Source organism: Staurois parvus, unplaced genomic scaffold, assembly GCF_062004578.1.
Source record: "Staurois parvus isolate SC_StPar_1 unplaced genomic scaffold, SC_StPar_1.0 ptg000270l, whole genome shotgun sequence".
Classification (NCBI taxonomy): domain Eukaryota; kingdom Metazoa; phylum Chordata; class Amphibia; order Anura; family Ranidae; genus Staurois; species Staurois parvus.
In genome coordinates this window covers 2,258,808-2,283,954 of record NW_028318066.1, presented here as the reverse complement: position 1 = coordinate 2,283,954, position 25,147 = coordinate 2,258,808, and the positions used below count along the sequence as shown (strand labels likewise).

Below are 25,147 nucleotides of genomic sequence, written 5' to 3'. Positions count from 1 at the left end.
GTTCCCATCAGAGTGTCCCCTTACATGCACTGATCCCATCAGAGTGCCTCTTTACATGGACTGTTCCCATCGGAGTGCCCCTTTACATGGACTGTTCCCATAGGAGTGCCCCTTTACATGGACTGTTCACATCGGAGTGCCCCTTTACATGCACTGATCCCATGGGAGTGCCCCCTTACATGCACTGATCCCATCGGAGTGCCCCTTTACATGCACTGATCCCATCGGAGTGTCCCCTCACATGGACTGATCCTATCGGAGTGCCCCTTTACATGAACTGCTCCCATCGGAGTGCCCCTTTACATGGACTTCTCCCATCGGAGTGCCCCCCTTACATGGAATGCTCCCATCGGAGTCCCCCCCTTACATGGACTGATCCCATCGGAGTGCCCCCCTTACATGGACTATTCCCATCGGAGTGCCCCCTTACATGCACTGATCCCATCGGAGTGCCCCCTTTACATGGACTGTTCCCATCGAATTGCCCCCTTTACATGCACTGATCCCATCGGAGTGCCCCTTTACATGCACTGATCCCATCAGTGTCCCCTTACATGGACTGATCCAATCGGATTGCCCCTTTACATAGACTGTTTCCATCAGAGTGCCCCCTTACATGCACTGATCCCATCGGAGTGCCCATTTTACATGGACTGTTCCCATCGAAGTGCCCCCTTACATGGACTGTTCCCATCGGTGTGCCCCCTTACATGCACTGATCCCATAGGAGTGCCCCCCCTTACATGGACTGTTCCAATCGGAGTGCCCCTTTACATGGACTGATAACATCGGAGTGGACCCCCTTACATGGACTGTTCCCATTGGAGTGCCTCCTTACATGCACTGATCCCATCGGAGTGCCCCTTTACATGGACTGTTCCCATCGGAGTGCCCCCTTACATGCACTGATCCCATCGGAGTGCCCCCTTTACATGGACTGTTCCAATCGGAGTGCCCCATTACATGTACTGATCCCATTGGAGTGCCCCCTTACATGCACTGATCCCATCGGAGTGCCCCTTTACATGCACTGATCCCATCACAGTGTCCCCTTACATGGACTGATCCCATCGGAGTGCCCCTTTACATGGACTGTTCCCATCAGTGTGCCCCCTTACATGCACTGATCCCATCGGAGTGCCCCCTTTACATGGACTGTTCCCATCGGAGTGCCCCCTTACATGGACTGTTCCCATCGGAGTCCCCCTAACATACATTGTTCCCATCGGTTTGCTCCTCTGCATGGACTGTTCTCATCGAAGTGCCCCCTTACATGAATTGTTCTCATCGGAGTGCCCCCTTTACATGATCTGTTCCCATCGGAGTGCCCCCTTAAATGCACTGATACCATCGGAGTGCCCTTTTACATGGACTGATCCCATCGGAGTGCCCCTTTACATGGACTGATCCCATCGGAATGCCCCTTTACATGCACTGATCCCATCGGAGTGCCCCCTTACATGCATTGTTCCCATCGGTTTGCTCCTCTGCATGGACTGTTCTCATCGGAGTGCCCCCTTACATGAACTGTTCCATCGGAGTGCCCCTTTTACATGGACTGTTCCCATCGGAGTGCCCCCTTTACATGCACTAATCCTATCGGAGTGCCCCTTTACATGCACTGATCCCATCGGAGTGCCCCTTTACATGGACTGATCCGATCGGAGTGCCCTTTTACATGGACTGATCCCATCGGAGTGCGCCTTTACATGGACTGATCCCATTGGAGTGCCCCCTTACATGCACTGATCCGATCGGAGTGCCCACTTTACATGGAATGTTCCCATCGGAGTGCCCCCTTACATGGACTGTTCTCATCGGAGTGCCCCCTTACATGGACTGTTCTCATCGGAGTGCCTCCTTACATGGACTGTTCTCATCTGAGTGCCCCCTTACATGCACTGATCCCATCGGAGTGCCCCCTTAAATGCACTGATACCATCGGAGTGCCCTTTTACATGGACTGTTCCCATCAGAGTGTCCCCTTACATGGACTGATCCCAGCGGAGTGCCCCTTTACATGGACTGTTCCCATCGGAATGCCCCCTTACATGGACTGTTCCCATCGGAGTGCCCCCTTACATGGACTGTTCCCATCGGAGTGCCCCCTTACATGCATTGTTCCCATCCGTTTGCTCCTCTGCATGGACTGTTCTCATCGGAGTGCCCCCTTACATGGACTGTTCCCATTGGAGTTCCCCCTTACATGGACTGTTCCCATCGGAGTGCCCCCATAAATGCACTGATCCCATCGGAGTGCCCCTTTACATGGACTGATCCCATCGGAGTGCCCCATTACATGGACTGTTCCCATCGGAGTGCCCTCTTACATGGACTGTTCCCATCGGAGTGCCCCCATAAATGCACTGATCCCATCAGAGTGCACCTTTATATGCACTGATCCCATCGGAGTGCCCCTTTACATGGACTGTTCCCATCGGAGTGCCCCCTTACATGCACTGATCCCATCGGAGTGCCCCTTTACATGGACTGTTCACATCGGAGTGCCCCCTTTACATGGACTGTTCCCAACGGAGTGCCCCCTTACATGGACTGATCCGATCGGAGTGTCCCCTTACATGCACTGATCCCATCGGAGTGCCACTTTATATGGACTGATCCCACCAGAGTGCCCCCTTACATGCACTGATCCCATCGGAGTGCCCACTTTACATGGACTGTTCCCATCGGAGTGCCCCCTTACATGGACTGTTCTCATCGGAGTGTCCCCTTACATGGACTGTTCTCATCGGAGTGCCACCTTACATGGACTGTTCCCATCGGAGTGCCCCCTTACATGGACTGTTCTCATCGGAGTGCCCCCTTACATGGACTGTTCCCATTAGAGTGCCCCCTTTACATGGACTGTTCTCATCGGAGTGCCACCTTACATGGACTGTTCCCATCGGAGTGCCCCCTTACATGGACTGTTCTCATCGGAGTGCCCCCTTACATGGACTGTTCCCATTAGAGTGCCCCCTTTACATGGACTGTTCCCATCGGAGTGCCCCCTTAACATGGACTGTTCCCATCGGAGTGCCCCTTTACATGCACTGATCCCATCGGAGTGTCTCCTTACATGGACTGATCCGATCGGAGTGCCCCTTTACATGCAGTGTTCCCATCGGAGTGCCCCTTTACATGCAGTGTTCCCATCGGAGTGCCCCCTCACATGGACTGTTCCCATCGGAGTGCCCCCATACATGCATTGTTCCCATCGGTTTGCTTCTCTGCATGGACTGTTCCCATCGGAGTGCCCCCTTACATGAACTGTTCCCATCGGAGTGCCCCCTTTACATGGACTGTTCCCATCGGAGTGCCCCCTTTAGATGGACTGTTCCCATCGGAGTGCCCCTTTACATGGACTGATCCCATCAGAGTGCCCCATTACATGGACTGTTCCCATCGGAGTGCCCCATTAAATGATGTGGCCAGATTTGAGGTGACGTGGGAACTATGGATCAGATATATTTCTGTTAGTTAATGGTGCTACCGCTCAAACCCCCCCCCCCCCCCCCTTTTTCTCTCTCTAATCTTTCTCTCTTACCTTAGACCTTTTTATGACTTTTCTAGTCTTCATCCTTATTTCTTTTCCTTCTCTGACCTGATCTTTGATACTTTTGGTAAATCTAGAAGATCCTTGCCTATATTCACTGATAGATGTAAGGTTTCCCGTCTGGTGGTGATGGTGTCCTTTGTACACAATGTGGTTGACTAGGGATATGTTTCCTATATTTCTTGTGATCTGCTATGTTCTAAGAATATGCTGATGTACTCCATCTCACCATGTCGGTGAGTGTTGTCTATATTTCTATGGATACTGTTCTATACCCATCTTTCAATAAAAATATTGAAGTATAAAAAAAGAATAGAAAAAATATATTGTTTTTTTTCTTCATTTTCCAAAAACTTGTGGCAACAAATGTTATCTGCAAAATACTCACCATGCTTTTTATCCAATTCCTTGGGGTGTCTACTTTCCAAAAAGGGGTCATTTGGGGGGGTTAGGTGCTATCCTGGCATTTCAGGACCTCCGAAACTGTGATAGGTAGTCTGGAAGTGTAATGAGGAAATAAAGCCCTTTAAAAGCCTGAAGGTGCTTATTGGATTTTGGGGTCCTGTACTTGGCTAGACTGCCAAAACGTCTCTCACTTGTGGTACCCCCATACTCGTGAGAAGTAGCAGAATGTATTTTGGGGAGTAATTCCACATATACCCATGGCATGTGTGAGCTGTAAATCATTTAAGTGACAATTTTGTGTAAAAAAAAAAATATATTTTTTTGTCATTTTCCAAAAACTTGAGGTAAAAAAATAAATTCTTCTATTGATTCAATATGCTTCTCAGCAAATAGTTTGGGGTGTCTACTTTCCAAAAAGTTGTTTCGGGGGTCGTTTTGGGGGGTGGGGGCATTCTATGCCCAGCATTAGAAGTTTATGCCACACATCACTCACTCTTCTAACCACCTGAAGACCAAACCTTTTCTGACACTTTTTGTTCACATGAAAAAAAATCAGTATTTTTTGCTAGGAAATTAATTTAAACAGCGTATATTATTTTAAAGCAGACACCCTAGTGAATAAAATGGTGGGTACTACAATTTATTATGGCACACAGTACTCGCGCAGCGATTTTTCAAATGCAAATAAAAAAAAAATACACTTTTTTTACTTTTAATGCACAAAAACACAATATATTGGCCAACTCTTTGGTAAAATATAAAAGATCTAAAAATGGTATTCTGAGTAAACAGATACCAAACATGACATGCTTTAAAACTGCGCATTCCCCGTGCAATGGCGACAAACTGCAAACATTTTTAATATCCATAGGCAACACTTTAAAAGCCTTTAAAAGCTACCATTTTAGATTTACAGAGGAGGTCTAGTGTTAGAATTACTGCCCTTGATCTGACGTTCACGGCAATACCTCACATGCATGGTGCAACCGCTGTTTAATGAGGGTGGGGGAGGGGAGAGTAGCCTGAATTGGGTTCTGTAGCGCCCCCACAAGCCGTGGCGGAGTATAATGAGGGAGGGGAGAGTAGTCTGAATCGGGTCGTGTGGCACCCCCACGGGCTGTGGAGGAGTATAATGAGGGTGGGGGAGGGGAGAGTAGTCTGAATTGGGTCGTGTGGCGCCCACACAAGCCGTGGCGGAGTGTAATGAGGGTGGGAGAGTAGTCTGAATCGGGTGGTGGAGCGCCCCCACATGCCGTGGCGGAGTGTAATGATGGTGTGGGAGGGGAGAGTAGTCTGAATCGGGTCATGTAGCGCCCCCACATGCCGTGGCGGAGTGTAATGATGGTGTGGGAGGGGAGAGTAGTCTGAATCGGGTCATGTAGCGCCCCCACATGCCGTGGTGGAGTGTAATGATGGTGTGGGAGGGGAGAGTAGTCTGAATCGGGTCATGTAGCGCCCCCACATGCCGTGGCGGAGTGTAATGATGGTGTGGGAGGGGAGAGTAGTCTGAATCGGGTCATGTGGCGCCCCCACATGCCGTGATGAATAATGAGGGTGGGGGAGGGGAAAGTAGTCTGAATCAGGTCGTGCAGCACCCTCACATGCTGTGGTGAAGTAAAAATTTGGTGAGGGAAGGGAGAGTAGTCTGAATTGGGTTCTGGTAGCGCCCACACGCACGCATTTCTTCACTCTTCAGTGGGGTGCTTCCATCTCACACCACAGACTTGCTCTGCCAGCCAATCAGGAGTCTCCTTCCAATGTCCCACATGACAACATCTCTTCTTTTTCTTCACTGTTCGATTGTTGCTCTTCTCATGTCATGTGGTCTGGTTGGACCCACCAGTGATTGGTTCTGGCCTCACACCCGCCCAAGGTGTGCACATAGCCTTGGTAGTAAGCCGTCCCTCAGCTGATTACTATGGTGTGTCCTGTTCTATATAAACCCTTCCAGGATCTGTGAGGGTCACATCATGGAGAGCCCGTCCATCTCATTCCCTTTATTCCTAGACGTGTCTGCTGTGATGTATGTGTGGATGTATTATTATTAATAATGTATACCTCCTACACCGAATACCGTACTCATACATTACACACAACCGCTCAGCCCCCATCCCCGGATCACACACCGACATACCCACAATCCTCTGCAACATTTATGCAAATGAGAGGGGCGGGGACTTTGCCACCTACCACTCAGAAAACGGGGGCGTGGCATCAGAGCATGGGGGCGGGGCGACAAAGCTTTGGGGCGGCATCTCTATGTCCTCCCATTGAACTTTTTAGAGGGGGTGGCTTTCACCTCCATAAATGTGGGGGCGTGGTACCTCTCTAAATGAGAGTGGGGAAAAGACCGAAACTCCGCCTGGGGGGAGGAGTATGGTGTAGAACTCTTCGAGGGGGCGGAGAAGAGGCGGGATCAGAATCCTCATCTGCCGTGATGGAAGGGGCGGGTCTCCACCTAGGGGGAGGAGAACAGGAGGCAAATCATAGAGAAAGAGGCGGCGCTCTGTGGGTTGAGGACACTTGAAGTGACAGGCTGCCCTCTTTTCTACTTCCTGGTCACCTCTGTTTCCATGGCAACGCCCTGTGATTACAGGGAAAGGAGACATGGATATAGTGGATGGCTCCTCCCACTCTTACAATACTAGATATCTAATAGAGAGATGGTGTCACTGAAATTTGCTTTGGTGTGTTAATGGAATTCTATTCTTTACATGAATCTGAAGAAGAGAAAAAACCTGTTGCCAAGAAAGCTCCTGCCAAAATGCCTCAAGGGAAGAAAGCTGTAAAGGAGGAGTCTGAAGAGGAGGGTAAGCTGCCTGCTGTCTTATGAATTGTTGGCACAAATGATGAACAATTTTGGGACTTAATACTGATCTTTGATGACTGATGTTTGCTGATGTGCCATAAATGTGATAACTTTGTTTTTAACATGCAATGGAGATCTCTTTTTACTGGAACTTTTATTTTTTTTTTACTTGTGTAATGAAAGAAAACCTTTTGTCAGATTTTTTTTTTTTTTTTTTTGCCGTCTGTGTCCCCGTTGTAAAGATTCAACATTTTGTTGCCACCAAAACATGAATGCAGGAGACCTTTTTCTAATGGGGGCACGTTTTCCTGTGACAACTGTCTGAGAGGATATCCTTCACATTGGAAAGATATCTCCTCTTCATGTTGAGGCAACATTGAAGGAAGTGAAGGGAATTCTCTGACACAGATGGTCAATAAATGGAACCCTCTCCTCTTCTATCCAACATATTTAAAAAGGGAAAAAAGCCTTTTTGCTCTACTTAACTGCATTGCCATATTTAACCACTTCAAGTCTGGACACTTTTACCCCCTTCCTGGTCCAGGCCAATCTTCAGCTTTCAGTGCTATCACACTTTGAATGACAATTGCGCGGTCATGCAACACTGTACCCATATGAAATTTTTAGCCTTTTTTTAGACAGATAAAGCTTTATTTTGGTGGTATTTATTCACCACCGGGATTTGTATTTTTTTTGCTATGTAAATGAAAGTCCAAAAATTTTGAAAAAAAGTGTTTTTCTTATAAAATTTTGCAAATATATATTTCATCATAAATCTTGGCCAAAATGTATTCCGTTATCTTTCTAGTAAAAAAAAAAATCCCAAATTAGTTTATAACCAAAATTATAATTTTTAAACATTTTTTTTAACTATTTTATTTTTTTATATTTGTTTTTTTACATACTGTCACTCTAGGAGTGGAGTGTCACCATGGTGACACTACTTTTTTTTTTTTTTTTATACTTTACCAGGAAATTGAGCATTTGTTTTCATTAGTTTTTTGCTGAAAAATATTAAAAAAAAAAAAAAGTTCATACATTAAAATTTTTTTTTTACCTTCTTAAAATATTTTCAGGGTTTCATGTGCATTTTTATGTACAAATGTGCACAAAATTTAAAAAAATTGGCTCTGGAAGTGATGTGTTTAGGAAACGTTACTCGGGGCGCTGGATGTATGCTGGACTCTTGGTTTTCTGGCACCTATAGACCTTTGTCGTGTACTATGCATATCCAGATGCAGAGATTAACGAAAATGTCAGGAAATCCATGTTGGCTGTGTGCATTCCAGTTGAGAAAATCTGAGAATTCTCACCTAGCAATATAACGGCCCTTCTGGGGTACAAGTGTCAAGAAAATTTCAGTTGAGTTTTCTCTTGTCAGTAGTATTAAGTCTGCAAGTGTCAATTTCCTTTAGATTTTCCAAAACATATGCGGTCAAACCTAAACTTTCAGTTTGTATGCAGTCAGGAAGGCTCTTGCGTGTCTTAGTTGAAGGTAAATCTAAAGGAAATTGAATAGGAAAGTTGTGTAATGTATGGCCAGCTTTAGCCTCTGTTCTGCAGTTGCCATGGTGCTGCGCGTGTGATTGGTTAGAACACCAACCATTAAATGGCTTGACAGTTTAGTTGAAAGATGCAGGTAACTGTGACAGTTGTTCTCATGGGATGCTCTGAATGTCATTTATGTGAAACTGTTAAATCGGTGTGTGTATATCTCTGCTTTAAGTTGTGTTCGTATAGTAGCATAATAGCGTTCCCTTGGGTCTCTGGGACAGATAATGAAGCTGAAATTCCAGCTTTACATGCTAATTCTATTCAATGTTGGCCATCATTTCAAAGTTCATGCCATATTTGCTAATGTGTATTTGGTATTTCTGGTTATAATATTTTTTTCTTTTTTTTACTCCTTTTGTTAGATTTGTCAGTATTTGTTGCAAATCTGAATTCTGCAAAAGATTATGATGAACTTAAAAATGCTCTGAGGGAGTTTTTTTTGTAAGAAGAACTTGCCAGTGCAGGATGTTCAGATTGGAGCCTCCAAGTAAGTATTTATTAAGATAACGTGCTGAATAGGCGCCCTGTGCTGCAGCTCCTTCACTTGCTCTGCAACTGCATGCCTCTGCTGGGTCTACGGCTAGGTTCACACCTATGCAGTTGGCGTTTCTGCAGTGCTTTTTGCGGTGTGTTTTTGTACATACGGTTTTTTTCTAGTTGCTAGGAAGATTAAACCAAAAAAATGCATTAAAAAAAATGCACTACATGCTTTTCCGCATTGTCTCCATTGAAGACTATAGAACCGAAAACTCAACTTTGTGTTAAAAAAAAAGTCCCTGACCCTTTCCAAAAATATATATACCTGTGCTTAAATCCCAATAGCTTGTACATGCATTTATCCATCAGGTGCTAAAAGGGATGTAACCACATATTAATATTAATTACACACCTTTAGCACCTGATGGATAAATGCATGTACTAGCTATTGGGATTTGAGCACAGGTAGATCTTGTTTGCTGTATTGTGGGTCAGTAGCCAGACCTGAACCTTGTAGCTCTCCCCATTGTGTCTTTTCCCCTATGCTAGCATTGTGTCCACAGTAACATTTGCGTAGGCAGAGCAGAGTAGGACTGGCCATAGAGGGATTACTTTGACACAGTTGGCCAGCTTAAACATGTATTGCAATGTGTGAACTAAATATCCCTATTTATTGCATAGTCTGCTGGAAAGGGTATATACCAGTGTGCAGAGGGTCCTCAGAATTTCTAGTGTTAATATGTGGTTACACCCCTTTAGCACCTGATAGATAAATGCATGCACTAGCGGTTGGGATTTGAGCACAGGGATCTCTTGTTTGTTTGTTGTGCTGCAGCTCCTTCACTTTTCCATCTCTACTGCAGGAGGTTTGGCTATGTGGAGTTTGCTACTGCGGAGGAAGTGGAAAAAGCCCTGAAATTAAATGGAAAGAAGGTTCTTTGTTTTGCGATGAAAGTAGAGAAGGCCAACACTCCTGCAGAGAAAACAAAAAATGCAGAGAACATAGGATAGGATCTGTTTGTCCTCCCATACAGTACTTTTGTTTTTAAATTGATCCGTTGGCTAGTTTTTACATTTTCATAATATGATTATATATTAAATGTACACATCTAGCCTAATAGCAAGAATAGGTCCTGTGTATCTTTTGGATTCTAATTGACTTTAAGGCATGGATTGTGAAACTCTCTGTAAATTAAAGTCAATTACTGCTCACTCTTTGTTCCCTTTATAGTGATGCTGTTATTGGGGGGACCAAAAAGATGTTGGCAGCCTGGTTGTTATGCTGACACACTGTTTTTAATACTTAATCACCAGTTTTAATAAAGTGAGCAGATAAGGAAGGTTGGGGTTCAGTCAAGCCCATATTTGCATCCTTGTTTCAACAATAGCTTCAGTTTCCTCATAGGTAAAGTTTGCAGTACTAGAGGAAGACAATAGTAGCTTCGTCGTGGTGCATGTTCCAAAGTCGTAGAAATGTAGGCCTGATGTGTTCAGTTAGCCCTTCACAAAAGGTTTGTTCTGTGAGTTTAAATAAACGTTGCATTTCAGTAGTTTTCTAGAGCTATACCTGCATTATAGTTTGCAGTGAAAATCGTTGAATTTTCAAAGTGGGGCTGGTCTAAACTGAATCTAGCAGAACTCCAAGGTGGTGGTCCTGGAGCTGCTTATTTTTCCAGATGGGTTATCTGAACAATATTTTAATGAAAATATTTTTAATACTTAAATTAAATGTGTGTAACTTCATAAGACTCGCTTCTACTCTTAGAGAGAGATGCACGAACTCTGTTTGTTAAGAACATCCCCTATAGCTCAACTTCAGAGGAATTGCAAGAGATTTTTGAAAATGCCAAAGACATCCGTCTTCCAACTACAAAAGATGGTGCTAGTAAAGGGTAAGTAGATCCATGCTGTCTTTGACTGCCTGCAAAAGAATTTGCACATTTTAAAGTGTTAGTAAACCGCAGGAGAAAAGTGATCCCTGCAAGTTAATGTCATAATATGCACTGCATACTAGCACATTATGTAAAGCTTATCTTAAAACTAAGCCCTCCGGTGGGGCACTGTCACTGCTGCAGAGGCTTCTGTCTTCACCTGGTCTTCCTTTTCAGGTTCCATCTGATAGGCCGGGCCATGATGGTGTCACTCATGCGTGTGGGAGTCCCGGGCTACGGCACAGTACTCTGAAGGATTGGCATGGGTATGCCGTTCAGAGCGCATGCGTCGACTTTAAAAATGGATATCTTCTAAACAGTGCACGTTTAGGACATATCATTTCATCTACAGGGAAGGCTTATAAGCTTACCTGTAGGTAAAAGTTAAAAAAAAAAAACAAGTTCACTACCACTTTAATGAGATTAAATGGATTTACTCGCGCTTTATTGCATTGAGTTGCCCATTTATTACTGCCAGTGTGTGGTAGCAGACTTTAGAATTGCACAAGAATTTAATACAGTGCACTACAAAATACATACAGTTGTGTTCAAAATAATAGCAGTCAGACATTGCTAACCTGATCAATCACTGTTTTTGGTTCAAAATCATAGCAGTGTGGAGTTCTATTAGTGAGGTCATTCATTCTTTGAAAAACAGGTGGCAATTATTGCCCTTATTTAAGGAAGGAAGGCAGCAAATGTTGTACATGCTGTTTACAGTGCATTTCTCTCTGAAATTCTGAGGAAAATGGGTCGTTCCAGACATTGTTCAGAAGAACAGCGTACCTTGATTAAAAAGTTGATTGGAGAGGGGAAAACATATAAAGAAGTGCAGAAAATGATAGGCTGCTCAGCTAAAATGATCGCAAATGCTTTAAAATGGCAACCAAAACCTGAAAGACGTGGAAGAAAGCGAAAAACTACCATTCGAATGGATAGAAGAATAGCCAAAATGGCAAGGACTCCGCCAACAATCAGCTCCAGGAAGATCAAAGAAGGTGTAAAGTTACCTGTGAGTACTGTTACAATTAGAAGACGCCTATGTGAAGCCAAGCTATCTGCAAGAAGACCCCGCAAAGTCCCACTGTTGAAAAAAAGACATGTGCTGAAGAGGTTACAATTTCCCAAAGAGCACATTGACTGGCCTAAAGAGAAATGGCGCAACATTTTGTGGACTGATGAAAGTAAGATTGTTCTTTTTGGGTCTAGTGGCCGGAGACAGTTTGTCAGACACCCCCAAACACTGAATTCAAGCCACAGTACACTGTGAAGACAGTGAAGCATGGTTGCGCAAGCATCATGATATGGGGTTGTTTCTCGTACTACGGTGTTGGACCTATTTATCGCATACCAGGGATCATGGGTTAGTGTGAATACATCAGAATACTTGAAGAGGTCATGCTGCCTTATGCTGAAGAGGAAATGCCCTTGAAATGGGTGTTCCAACAAGACAACGACCCCAAACACACCAGTAAATGTGCAACATCTTGGTTCCAGACCAACAAGATTGATGTTATGGAGTGGCCAGCCCAATCCCCGGATCTTAATCCAATAGAAAACTTGTGGGGTGACGTCAAAAATGCAATTTCTGAGGCAAAACCAAGAAATAGAGAAGAACTGTGGAATGTAGTCCAATCATCCTGGGCTGGAATACCTGTTCACAGGTGCCAGAAGTTGGTTGACTCCATGCAACACAGATGTACAGCAGTTCTCAGAAACAGTGCTTATACAACTAAATATTAATTAAGGGATTCAAAGGAAATCAAAATCTTCAAACATTTTTCAGTTTATATAGTGAATGTTTGAGCTTGTAAAGAAGAATACAAACACTGCTATTTTTTTGAACCGTCTAATATTCACTTTTCTTCAATTTTTTTAAGCGGAACAACAAAAATTTGATATATTTTTCTTCATGTTTTGATTTTATTTTGAATGTGTTGTGTTCCCAATGCATTTGTGTGTATGGAAATAAAAGCTATTAGAAGGATGTTGAGCTTTATTCACTTTTTTCAACACACTGCTATTATTTTGAACACAACTGTATATGTGTAGTAAAATGATCTTTGAATTGTGTTTCTTGAATATATTCAGCTGTGGCATGGTTCTCTATACATGTATATCATGTTAATATGTGAGAATATCTTCATTCCTTTAGAGGCAGTCTCCAGGCTTTCTTTTGATTATACAGTTTAATGTTACTAGTGCTTATGAAGCGCTTACATTTTCTACTGACTGCAATATTCCATTATTTGGCCTGCTTGGACTACAGGCTAGCAAGGACTTTTTGGGACTGTTGGTAATGCCAATGCATCTAGAGACCTACGCCAGCTTTTTTTAAATATATTGGAGAACAATCAGGGTTCTGGTCATACCCTATCTGTCTTTCTGAAATTCTATTGTGTACAGTAAAGGTCATAGAAGATACTGGTCTCCTGTGCATAAGATGGATTTACAGTGGGGCAAAAAAGTATTTAGCCACCAAGTGTGCAAGTTCTCCCACTTAAAAAGATGAGAGAGGCCTGTAATTGGCATCATAGCTAGACCTCAACTATGAGAGACAAAATGAGAAAAAAAAATCCAAACAAACTCATTGGCTGATTTGGAAAGAATTTATTTGCAAATTATGGTGGAAAATAAGTATTTGGTCAATATCAAAAGTTCATCTCAATACTTTGTTATATATCCTTTGTTGGCAATGACAGAGGTCAAACGTTTCCTGTCAGTCTTCACAAGGTTGGCACACACTGTTGCTGGTATGTTGGCCCATTCCTCCATGCAGATCTCCTCTAGAGCAGTGATGTTTTGGGGCTGTCGCTGGGCAACACGGACTTTCAACTCCCTCCAAAGGTTTTCTAGGGGGTTGAGATCTGCAGACTGGCTAGGCCACTCCAGGACCTTGAAATGTTTCTTACGAAGCCACTCCTTCGTTGCCCGGGCGGTATGTTTGGGATCATTGTCATGTTGGAAGACTCGTTTCATTTTCAATGCCCTTGCTGATGGAAGGAGGTTTGCAGTCAAAATCTCACGATACATGGCCCCATTCATTCTGTCCTGTACATGGATCAGTCGTCCTGGTCCCTTTGTGGAGAAACCGCCCCAAAGCATGATGTTGCCACCCCCATGCTTCACAGTAGGTATGGTGTTCTTTGGATGCAACTCAGCATTCTCTCTCCTCCAAACATGACGAGTTGTGTTTCTACCAAACAGTTCTATTTTGGTTTCATCTGACCATATGACATTCTCCCAATCCTCTTCTGGATCATCCAAATGCTCTCTAGCAAACTTCAGACGGGCCCGGACATGTACTGGCTTAAGCAGGGGGACACGTCTGGCACTGCAGGATCTGAGTCCCTGACAACGTAGTGTGTTACTGATGGTAGCCTTTGTTACGTTGGTCCCAGCTCTCTGCAGGTCATTCACTAGGTCCCTCTGTGTGGTCCTGGGATTTTTGCTCACCGTTCTTGTGATCATTTTGACCCCACGGGGTGAGATCTAGCGTGGAGCCCCAGATCGAGGGAGATTATCAGTGGTCTTGTATGTCTTTCATTTTCTAATTATTGCTCCCACAGTTGATTTGTTCACACCAAGCTGCTTGCCTATTGCAGATTCAGTCTTCCCAGCCTGGTGCAGGTCTACAATTTTGTTTCTGGTGTCCTTCGACAGCTCTTTGGTCTTCACCATAGTGGAGTTTGGAGTGTGACTGTTTGAGGTTGTGGACAGGTGTCTTTTATACTGATAACAAGTTCAAACAGGTGCCAATGATACAGGTAATGAGTGCAGGACAGAGGAGCCTCTTAAATAAGAAGGTACAGGTCTGTGTGAGCCAGAAATCTTGTTTGTAGGTGACCAAATACTTATTTTCCACCATAATTTGCAAATAATTTCTTTCCAAATCAGCCAATGTGATTGTATGGATTTTGTTTTACTCATTTTGTCTCTCATAGTTGAGGTCTACCTATGATGCCAATTACAGGCCTCTCTCATCTTTTTAAGTGGGAGAACTTGCTCAATTGGTGGCTGACTACTTTTTTGCCCCACTGCATATATAAGCAGGTGAGAATAATGTAGCTGTAATGAAGAGGCTGGTATCACAGGTCTGCCTAAATGGTTCGGTTTTACAATTTTAACCATGCCAAAGGGTATTTCATCGACCTTTCTTTGTAGACAACTTGTCTACAATCCTTCTTGGCCTCAGTTAACCACTTGGTGCCCACCCATAATGTACTGCAGACAGGCAGCCACTGTAGGCAAAGCAACATAACCGTACATCGCTGCCTACTTCTGAGTTTTGGGCATGTGCATGGCATCCCCTGGCCAGCACCCTCTGTGATTTTACACAGCGGGAGCCTGTGAGCAAATCCCAGCTGGGACCTGCTGATCACCAGTGTACAATCACAGCCCAGAACTGTGTTGACTATCAACAGAGGGATCTATCTGTTTCTCATCCAGGATGAGAAACTTGGAGATCTAGTAGTAAAAGAAGCACACGTTACACATAGTTGGGCACACCCCTTGATCGCCCTAGATGGTAACCCCTCCCCCTTCCATCCAGTGTCATTAGTACAGTGACAGTGTATAATATCACTGTATTAATGTCAGTGGCAGTTGGTCAGTTCCCCCCAGTGTCAGTGTCAAGATTGCCACACTATTGCAATCCCCAAGTTGCTGATCACTGCCATTGGTACAAAAATAAATAAAAATGTTAGTGTGTGTATGTAACCTAGGTTTAATTAAAAGTTATAGCACCTACAATCTATCAATATACACTTTTCCATCAGACATGTAGCACAATACATTTTGGCCAAAAGTTATCTTTTTTTTTTTACTATTTTCATTGGATATGCATATATAAGCAGAAAGGGAAAAAAATAAACTTTTGGTCTTTTGATTTATATTGCAAAAAAAAACCCCAGTGGTGATTGAATGCCACTAAAAGATCTTTGTTTACTAAAAATTGTATATAAATTTCTCTTGGGCTCAGCGTTGTTGACCGTGCATTTACCAGTTACAGTAACGCCTCATTCAGTATAGCATCAAATGGCTTAGTCATGCAGGATGTAAAATCTTCCGGAGCTGAAGTTGTTAATGAGTCGAGTAGAGTGTAAGCTTGTTTTTTGTATTTGGCTGCAATGTGGTACACCACTATTCTCATGCATTAACCTGGGGATCAGCAACCCATAGATCGCGGCCAGGTGACTGGAAGATGGCAGTCTGGACTTGCTTACAGAGTGCAATGCAGAGGGGCTACTTGTGAAGTTGGAGCTGTAGTAGGGATCCAGAGCTGCATAAGCCAATGCCGCCTGTGTGCTGGCTTCTGTCCAATGTGAAGTGATACCAAATGCACTCCACCTCTTACCCTGGCCAGCTGTCTCCAGAGTGGTGTCAGCAGCAGGAAAGAGATCTTGAAGTCACTGTGAAGCAATATACTGGGCATAATAGTATAGGGTTGCTTTTGTACTGATGCACTGCGGTTTACCCACACTGGTGCAGTGGACCTGCTTATGATTGAGTGCAGCTTTGAATGAGTGCAAAGCAGTTAAACACAGCACTTTAATTATGCCCTCTCTACTTTCACAGGTAACTGCATCTATCTCCTACCTCCGCTCTTAACCAGAAAAACGCATTGACTCCTGTTAAATTCTGAACAAATGGTGTATTTATATTTGTGTATATGTTGACCAGTCCTCACCTCCTAGGTGCACTCAGGTTTACGACTGTAGCCTGGTTCCTAAGAAACATCCCCCACTATTCATGTGAGCCTTATCAGCTTCTAATTAGGGCGGAGTTGAATGCTCATTTGAGCATCTCCCTATAAATTTAGATCAGCTCATGGGGGGAGATCACTGATGGGGGTGCTGCTTATGATTGAGTGCGGCTTAGAACGAGTGCGAAGCAGTTAAACACAGCAGTTGAACTAAAGCAGGAGAACTTAAGCAGCAGGAAGAAACAACAACAGCAAGAAACTCTACTGCATGCTGGACAGACTGCAAGCAAACACCCTGGGAAACATCTCTTACATACCTGAGACCCACTCCGTGTACCTTTTTATACAATACATCCCCTCTTCTCCTTTCCATATTACTACCCTCTGTTCCCAAATCTCATTTCTTTACCCCTCTGCTCCACCCCAAAACTTGTACATCTCCCCCTCATTGCTATCATCTCCCTACTATTGCTCTCATCACCTCCCCAAAATGCCTCTTCCACTCCTCCTTCTCATTTTCCTCTCCTCCATTCCCAAAATCCATTCACTATATCCCTCTGCCCCTCCCAAACAATTGTATATTGTGTCCTCACTGCTTCCTTCACCCCTCTATGGCACCCACCACCTCCTCCTATTACTCCACTCTCACACTGACCCGAACACCTCCACTAGTAGTTTCTCATGCTCCTGCACATCCCGCACCCATGCCACCTTTCTCACCCTTCTCCTCCTCATAACCGCGGGGGGACATCTCCCCGAATCCTGGCCCTCCACCACCTCCCTCACCCGCACAACACCCTCCCGCCGCAACCCCCGCAACTTAGTATCTGTCCCCCCGCTCCCTAAAATCTCCCCCCCCCGTTTTCATGTGCACTCCTGAACGCACGATCGGTGTGCAACAAGCTTACCACCATCCACGACCTCTTTGCTTCCCGCTCTCTCATCCTCCTAGCGATCACGGAAACCTGGATCCAGCCCACTGACTCTACCTCCCCTGCTGCACTCTCCTACGGAGGTCTCACCTGGACCCACTCACCCAGGCCCAACGGTCGTAAAGGTGGTGGGGTTGGTCTGCTCCTGTCACTGCTGAGCACCTTCCGAGTCCTCCCAAACCCCCCTCCCTATCATTCTCCTTCGAGGCCCACTGCGTCCGACTATTCTCCCCAACCGCCCTGAAGATTGCTGTGATATACCGGCCTCCTGGATCCATACCCCGCTTCCTGGATGACTTCTCCTCCTGGCTACCCTTCTTCCTCTCCTCTGAGCTACCCACCATCATCCTTGGGGATTTCAACATCCCTGTCAACCTCGACAACCCGGACACAGCCCGTCTCCTCCACTTAACCTCCTCCTTTGCACTTGCACAGTGCATACAATCCGCCACCCACTCTGACGGTAATATCCTTGATCTTGTCTTCTCCAACCGCTGCGCTCCCCACAACCTCACTAACACCCCTTCCCTCTCTCTGACCACAACCTGATTCTCTATCTCCTCGTCCTCCAACGCCTACCCCTCCAAATGTCACACTACTACCAGCCGTAACCTCCGCAACCTTAACCCTGCCTCCCTCCACTCTGCAGCTGATCAACTCCACGACCGCATCCTCCCCCTGTCCTGCCCCGAGTTGGCTATGACCGCCTACAATAACGCGCTCTCAACAGCCCTTGACTCACTAGCGCCTTTAACCACACGCAACATCAGACCCCGACCGCTCCAGCCCTGGCAGACTGATCACACCAAAACCCTCAAACGACAGTCGTGCCCTGGAGCAACTATGGCGCAAAACCAAATCTCAACAAGCCTTCACCCGCTACAAATCTGCCTTCCACACCTACACCTCCTCCCTCCATGCTGCCAAACAAGCCTACTTCCTGACCCTCATCAAGGCCCTCTCCTCCAATCCTCGCCGACTCTTCTCCACCTTCAACTCTCTACTCTCTCCACCCCCACCTCCACCCAGCACCTCACTCACCGCCCTTGAGATTGCCAATCACTTCAAAAACAAGATTGACACAATTCGCAAGGACATTGCCACAACTCACACGCCCTCTCAACCCGTCCCCTCTCACACAGCTACCCCCTCATCCCCCCTCCCCCTCGACATTACCCGCAGGGACTTCGTCACTGCTCAAACTCCCTCCAACCCCGTTCCCCCTCACTCAGCTACCCCCTCATCACCCCTCTCCCACGGCCCCACCACTGCTCTGACCTCCACTTCCACCCCACCCTACATTCCTCATACTGAAGCTCCCCCAACAATCCACACCTTTGACCTTACTACCATCGAGGAAGTCTCCAAGATCCTCTCTGATGCCCGCCTCACCACCTGCCCCCTCGACCCTATCCCCTCACAATTCCTACGACCTCCCTCCCCCTCCATCCTACGCTCCCTCACCCACATCTTTAATCTCTCCCTCTCCTCCGGCACTTTCCCCTCCCCACTGAAGCATGCACACATCACCCCCATACTTAAAAAGCCCTCCCTGGACCCCAATGACCCGAACAACCTCAGACCCATCTCCCTGCTCCCACTTACATCTAAACTCCTCGAGCGCCTCGTCTACACCCGCCTATGCTCTCACCTCAACGACAACAACCTCCTCGATCCCCTACAGTCTGGCTTCCGTCCCCTACACTCCACCGAAACCGCCTTACTCAAACTCTCCAACAACCTTCTAAGCGCCAAAGCTAATGGCCACTATTCAGTGCTCCTACTCCTTGACCTCTCTGCGGCCTTCGACACAGTTAACCACCCCCTCCTCCTCAAAATACTACACTCCCTCGGCCTCAGAGATTCTGCTCTCTCCTGGCTATCATCCTACCTGTCACAACGCTCTTTCAGTGTTACCTATAATGCTACCACCTCCCCCTCACTCCCCCTCTCTGTTGGGGTCCCTCAAGGCTCTGTCCTTGGGCCCCTTCTCTTCTCCATCTACACCTCCTCCCTTGGCCAACTCATACACTCTCACGGCTTCAACTACCACCTCTATGCTGACGACACACAGATCTATCTCTCAACCCCCCACCTCACCCCCTCGGTCTCTGCCCGAATCACACACCTACTGAGCGACATATCAGATTGGATGTCACTCCACTTCCTTAAACTGAATCTCTCCAAAACCGAGTTTCTTGTCTTCCCCTCAGCCCGAACCCCACCCCCCATTGACTTCTCCATCACATCCAACAACGCCAATATCAAACCCGCCCTGCAGGCCACAGTACTTGGTGTCATTCTGGACTCCAACCTATCCTTCCAGCCCCAAGTCCAATCTTTAACAAACTCGTGCAGACTCCACCTCCGCAACATCGCCAAAATACGCACGTTCCTAACCCCAGAAACCACTAAACAGCTCATCCACTCCCTCATCATATCACGACTCGACTACTGCAACTCCCTCCTCACTGGCCTGCCTTGCTGCTGGCTATCCCCGCTTCAGTCGATCCTGAATACGGCTGCCAGACTCATTCACCTTTCCAACCGCTCCGTTTCCGCCACCCCCCTCTGCCAATCCCTCCACTGGCTTCCGATTGCGCAACGGATCAAATTTAAAATCCTAACACTGACGTACAAAGCTGTCCACCATACTGCCCTGAACTACATCACCGACCTAATATCCAAGTACCGCCCAGCACGCACACTCCGCTCCTCACAAGACCTCCTTCTCTCTAGTTCCCTGGTCTCCTCCTCCCATGCCCGCCTCCAGGACTTCTCCAGGGTGTCACCCATCCTCTGGAACTCCCTTCCCCAACCCATCAGATTATCACCTCCTCTCCTTTAGGCGCACCCTGAAAACCCATCTCTTCAGGGAAGCCTACCCCCTGCTAACTTGACCGTCCTCCTCCACTCTTCCTACCACTCCATCCCCCACAGCTATCTCCTCCTGTACCACTATCCCGTCCCTTCTAGATTGTAAGCTCGAAAGAGCAGGGCCCTCGATCCCCTCATGTTTTGCATCGTATTGGTATTGTTCTGTCACAGGTTCTGTCCCCCTTTGTAATGTACAGCGCTGAGTGAACTATCGGCGCTTTATAAATACTGTATAATAATAATAATAATAATAAAATAATAATCTGTTCACTGTAATCACTGTCCTGCTGGAAACAAATAGATAGACTTTTAGTTCCCACTTCTGTGTCTTCCTATTATAACAGGAAGTAGTTCTGCCCTCTTGTGATGATACAATAAAAATTCAATCACGAATATCTTCTATTGACAAAGATAGATTACTGTTATATTAGGTATTAGGCTTTGGATTTTAATTTTATGGGGCTGCCTATTTTCTACAACTCTTACAATGACAGGTTTACACCATGCCCAGAGCTGAATTGCACAAGAAAGCGCTTTGCATTCCTGTGCGGTGTGAATTCAAGGCCATGAATTGTGAATGGGCTAAAGTCGCACTGCACTGTGCCACACAGGGGTATATTTACTAAAGCTTGGGAGTGCAAAATCAGGCTCACTTCTGCATAGAAACCAATCAGCTTCTAACCTCAGATTGTTCAATTAAGGTTTGGCAATAAAACCTGGAAGCAGACTGGTTTTTATGCAGAAGTGAGCCTGATTTTGCACTCCCCAGCTATAATAAATAAGCCCCACTGTAACCAGATCACATGGTACAAAAGTACCATGCAATCTGGTGCGCGCAAATGCACTTCATTTGCGACTAGCACTTGGGGTGTCATTAAATTTCTATTGACACCCGCTGCAGATTGCAAAAGATGTATGTTTTGCATCTAGGTTTAATTGCAAAGGAAAGCACAGCATGTTCCTGCGTGATTCAGATGTGGGCATGTGAGAATCGGCCTTAATAGCCTGTTTTTGGTGTATAATATGTATAAATTCTAGGTCAGCCGGACAGTAATGGTTATTACCTGTACAGAAAGGTCAGTGCGGTAACGCACGTTTGATGTTACAGTTAGAGATGAGGGCTTCTCAAAAAAGGCAAAAGCAAAATTCACAAATATGGTCACATACAGGATCCTTAAAAAGTAAGCAATAATAGATAATAAAATAAAGAAATACAACTTTACAGCAGAGATGTGTTATTCATTGGAGGGATTAGATAAAAGTCAAATGTCCCCAGACATCCCAGGATGTAGAAAACACCTCCAGAGGCTTTGCTTCTGGTATTTCAAATTAAAATCCAAGGACAGGCAGAAGAGGCAGTTCTACCTTCAACCATGGACTGCACTACAGGGTTTTCAACTCCAGTTACTGGAAATATCCCACTTTTTATCAAATAAAATAAGAGTTAAAAGGCAAACGTTACCTGTGTCTTTTGACAGATATACCCAGTAAATATTTTACCATTGCAGTACCTCTAGCATCTCCCCTGCAACCTTCATACAGTCTATAGCCCCTTTAGAGTCTCCCTGCCTGCCACCCACAGATTATAGTCCCTCTAGTATCTCCCTCCGTGCCACCTACACCCCTATATACTCTCTAGCATCTCCCTCCATGCCCCATACACCCTCTATATTCTCTCTAGTATCTCCCTGCCAACCCACCACCTTCAGGGAAGTTTGCCTGTCATTCTAAAGCCAGGCCACTCTGCACCTCCTTCCCACCACCACCTACAGGAGGTCACACAGAGGATGGCTTTCTGATCCAGTTTGCCGTTGTGTTTTGCACTGCAGACCCTATGCAAATCCAGGTCTGCCATGATTGCCTCCATGTAACAGGATTTGAGAATGGTGACTCGCTCATGATAGCAAATAATGCATTGTGGGAAGGCAGGGGGTATAGCCATGTGTTTTTATACCTGGAAGTACTGGGATTTTCACTGGTGTGGATATGGGAGGTGGACAGGAACAAGGAAGGTAATTAACCACTTCCTGTACCGGCCCATGTATATAAATGGCCAGACGGGAGCAGTGCAGGGGTGGGTGGCCGATTATAAACGTCCTCCCCGCTCCCTGCTTGTGTGCACGCAGCAGCACGATCTTTGTACGGGACATCTGTGTGAGGTCCCGATCATGTGATCACTGATTGGCCACTTCTGACATCATTGCTTACTTTGACATCATTGCTTACTAAAATCTGTGAATGATCACAGAGGTCACATGGCCCAAGGCTATTCACAACAGCCTTGTACCATGTGACAAGCTGTGACCAATCACAGCTCACACAGTATTTCTCAATGGCTGCAAGAATGCAGCCAGAGAAGAGTAGAAATGATTGCTTTTACAGCCTTTATGGGTGTAAAAGCAATCAGTGTAAAAAAAAAAAAAATTCAATTTTTCACCCCCCCCCCCCCCCCCCACAAGTAGTACAGTGTCACCATAGTTACACTGTACTATTTGTACTATTTGTGGAGGGTGATGAAGTTTTTTTTTTTTTACTGCTTGGGTGACAGTATGTTGAAAAAAAACAAAAAAAACATACATAATAAATATAAAAAAAAACATAAAAATGTAAAAAATGTTTTTTAAAAAGTTATAATAATTTTTATTTTTTTTTTACTAAAAAGAAAACTGAATACATTTTGGCTAAGATTAATGAAGAAAGATTATTTATTTTTTCAAAATTTTTGGACTTTTTCATTTATATAGCAAAAAAAATAAAAATCCCAGTGGTGAAAAAACACCACCAAAATAAAGTTTTATTCGTCTCAAAAAAACCTAAAAAATTCATATGGGTACAGTGTTGCATGACTGCGCAATTGTCATTCAAAGTGTGATAGCACTGAAAGCTGAAAATTGGCCTGGACAGGAAGGGGGTAAAAGTGTCCAGACTTGAAGTGGTTAAAAGGCATTTACCAGAATTTTTTTGTACTATTTAACTATTTTAAACTAGGAAAAAGTGTTATTCCTGCCAAAACCTTTTTTCCAAAGAAGGTGGGATGCAGTTAGGATCTCTGTCTGTGCCCACTGCAGGGGAGATTCCTCCACAATACATGTTCAAAGGAACAGGAAGTGAACAGAATCTCTCTAGGGACGCATCAGCAAATAAAACAACTTTATTCATAGAAGGGGAAGTGTTAGAACCTCTGTGATTTTTTTTTCTCTTGCCCTTCATATAGTATAAACGTTAGCTGGGTAAACACATTTTTTTTTTAAGCAACCAGCTGGTTTAATGGGAAAAAACAAACAAACAAAAGGAAAACCAAAAGCCAAAAACCAACTTCCCAAATCCCAGCATGCACACAAGTGAGGGATACACACGTACTGAGATATGGGCAGTTCCTGCTGGACAGGAGGAATTTCAATACGCATACACCCTGCTTTACTCTCCTCATTTCCTATGTGGGTTAAGTGAAATTTCCTTGATAAATGTCAATAGAAACTCAACAGATGTCCTAACACTTCCACTTGCAAAAACAATAGAAAAAATGATTTTGTTGAAGATTCACCGAAAATCTGTCTCATTTATTACTGTGCCGGAACCCACAGCCCACAGAGGATGCCAGTGAATAATGGAGATGTGGACATGGAAGGATTGTGTACCATGTATTGCCTATAGCCAACACACAAGTATTTATACAGCAATAAATGAAAAATAAAAGCTTACTTACTACTGGCACAGATCAGAATAATCCCAGCAATAGAGCTGCAGAGAATACAGATCAACACGATGGTCTATGGAGCGATTCTGCGAACAGAAAGAACACAGCCAGGTCATAAAATAAAGACTAACAAAGCATTCCCATTCCACCAATACAAAAGCAGTTACTCATACGCATTCTTATAACCACTCAATGCCATCATCTTTCTCATCATCTTAAAATATTTAGGGATGGTTACCTGCAAAAGACACCTGGCAATTAGACCCCTGATGTCTCCCCTGCCCTTCACTGAAGCCAATGAAGCGCAGATCACGCAGTGCGAGTCTGAGGTTCAAAGGTGGAAAATTGGAACCCGGGAAACATAGTGGGAGGTGGTAGGGGAATTGGATGGTGCATTAACGGGGGCCCATGAAAGTGATCCATCAGCTGTACATCCACCAGATCGCTTCCACCTGACAGCTGAAAATCGACCTGTTAAAGATACATGCTACAGCACCTGGGAAACTGTGTAAAGCCCTCTGCTGCTGCAGACATATGCCATACATCAGGGGAAGCAATAGGATTCAATAAAGTCCTAAAAGGCTACGTTCACCTTTCTGACCAGATTTCATATTACAACTATATTTAACCACTTGTCCTCCTGAGGATTTACCCCCCTTCCTGACCAGGCCTCTTTTGCTACTCGGAGCTGCACTAATTCAACTCATAATTGCACGGTCATGCAATGCTGCACCCAAACAAAATTTACGTCCTTTTTTTCGCACAAATAGAGCTTTCTTTCGGTGGTATTTGATCACCTGTGCGCTTTTTATTTTCCACGCTATAAGACAAAAAAAGACCAAAAATTTTGAAGAAAAACAATATTTTTTACTTTCAGCTATAAAAAATATATATAGTAAACTCAAAGTTAGTTATAAATTTAGGCCAAAATGTATTCTGCTACATGTTTTTGGTAAAAAAAATCCCAATAAGTGTATATTGATTGCTTTGTGTGAAGGTTATAGCGTCTACAAACTATGGTATAGATACTGCAATTTACGCCATTTTGTTGCTATACAGAGCTGTGCTAGTTTAGCAGACAATTGCGCGGTCATGCAATACGGTACATAAATGAAATTTACATACTTTTTTTCCCACAAATTGAGCTTTCTTTCGGTGGTATTTGATTGCCTGTGCATTTTTTATTTTTTGCGCTATAAAAGAAA

The 25,147-nt window shown here is 44.8% G+C and overlaps 1 long non-coding RNA gene and 1 other non-coding gene across 2 annotated transcripts in view; one reads left to right on the top strand and one right to left on the bottom strand.

Moving 5' to 3' along the window:
- The window catches only part of LOC149459176 (uncharacterized), a 38,888-nt gene that overhangs the window by 882 nt on the left and 12,859 nt on the right, over positions 1–25,147 (bottom strand). The window contains exon 2 of the long non-coding RNA XR_016313319.1: positions 23,952–24,028. This is a non-coding gene — a long non-coding RNA (uncharacterized LOC149459176). The remainder of the gene's footprint in view (positions 1–23,951; positions 24,029–25,147) is intronic.
- LOC149459178 (small nucleolar RNA SNORD82) lies at positions 6,801–6,866 on the top strand. The gene has a single exon (XR_016313328.1). It is a non-coding gene; the product is annotated as a small nucleolar RNA SNORD82 (small nucleolar RNA).